Here is a 1,739-nt window from a genome sequence, read left to right as displayed (position 1 = left end):
GTTCCGGTCCTTGATTCTGATTGGCTGAGCCACGTTCGAAGCTGTTGTAAATTACTCTACAAACATACACCTTTGTTTACGTTTGTGTGTTGCTCGGCAACCACTTTGTTGCAACGTAACAACGCCCCTTAGCTGTTATAAATTCACTGTAAACCACGGCTTCTTGGGGCTTATTGCTTTATATTAGAACGATTTCTGATGCTGAAAAATCAGCTTTTAATTACGTTTTAAAATATAATAGAAAAGTTACTTTAAATTGTGATATCTCTCAATATTACTGTTTTTACTGTATTTTTGATTAAGTGCAGCCTTGGTTGGCTTCATGGCTTTTCAAAAACAAAACATCTTACATACTAAATATTTGAGTAGTAGCTAATTATAATTTCAAGAGCTTTTAACATCAAGAGCTTTTTACTTTAAAATTTTTTTTACATCAGTGTCTAAGGTGTTTGAAGGACTGATGTTAGACTTTAATATATAATTGTGTATTAAGTTTATTCCAAATATCATTCATTTGATAATAAAATAATAAATGATAAATGTTATATTTGAAATAGTCTTTAGTAGAGCTGAATGGAAATTTCTATCAAAATGGCCAATGAATAAATGTATGGTGTCCATTACCTAGGATTAATGTATTTTCAACTGTGGAAAGCAATCTACAAAAAAACAAAAAAAACAAAAACATTTTCACAAATAGAAATTGTTGCAAAGAGAAATCACTGTGATTGGTTTATTTGTATTGTCTTATTGATTATAATATATTTTAATATTTTATTTAAAAAAACCTCCAAACTAAAAAAAAAAAATGTATGGCTGTTGGTTAAACAAATTAACGATGCAGGGGAGCTACACTAGGAAGAGAGTGTTCTGGAAAATTTATTTTACATTTTTTTGGTTGGGATGTGTGTTTACACAATTTTACACAAGCCAGGCCCATTATATATAGGCCAAAACAATGGTCTGTTTTTTTTTTCTTCAAGTTTTTACTGTTTAAATTTAGCTGAAATGGCTCAACCATACTTTAAATAGATACATATACTTTTTTTTTTAACTTGATAGAGTTCATATCACATTCAATTTTGAAGGCTAATTTTCAGACAAAAGTAATAATAATAATAATAATAATAATTTTTATTTATATAGAGCCTTTCCAAAACCCAAGGTCACTTTACAAGTCAGGTTTAAGGAACAGAAACAGATAGACATCAAAACCAGAAAACAGAACACATAGCAAGAGCTGAGAGTAATATACAGAGACCACTTACAAAGTTGGATTAGAGATACACGAGAATGTAGATAAACATCCATAACGGTACAAATTACAGACTGCGAGCTGAAGAGTGAAAAGTCTTCTTCTCTAATCAGTTTCAGTATGCCCTGATATAGGTGTTGCGGAAAGAAATCTATGAAAAACAAAACAAATGAAGGAACACTTTAATTTAGGTAATTAAGTCATATTCTACTTAAGGCTGGGGTGAATTTAGTTCCAGTGAAATTTCTGTTGATTGCCCAGGGCCGTGCAACGTAAATCTTAATATCTTATTGCAGTCACAGCTTGTTCAAACAGAAACTCTTATCATAGAAGAGATGATTTTTTAGTTTGTATCACTTGGTTAGGACACGCTCACGATTATTCCCATTCGTCTCATCGATCTGATGATCTGTCTTATGTTCCGCAGAAAACACCTAACGCTGATCTGTCGGATGTCCCGATGCTCCCGGCCAACCCCATCCCC

General features: G+C 32.1%; 1 protein-coding gene across 1 annotated transcript in view; it reads left to right on the top strand.

Moving 5' to 3' along the window:
- Nucleotides 1-1,739, top strand: part of LOC107678672 (poly(A) polymerase alpha-like) — a 23,870-nt gene that overhangs the window by 20,590 nt on the left and 1,541 nt on the right. The gene's annotated exons all lie outside the window — the stretch shown is intronic.

The sequence above is a fragment of the Sinocyclocheilus anshuiensis genome, unplaced genomic scaffold, assembly GCF_001515605.1.
Source record: "Sinocyclocheilus anshuiensis isolate Anshui unplaced genomic scaffold, SAMN03320099.WGS_v1.1 scaffold1816, whole genome shotgun sequence".
Classification (NCBI taxonomy): Eukaryota; Metazoa; Chordata; class Actinopteri; order Cypriniformes; family Cyprinidae; genus Sinocyclocheilus; species Sinocyclocheilus anshuiensis.
This window is presented reverse-complemented; position numbering and strand designations above follow the sequence as displayed.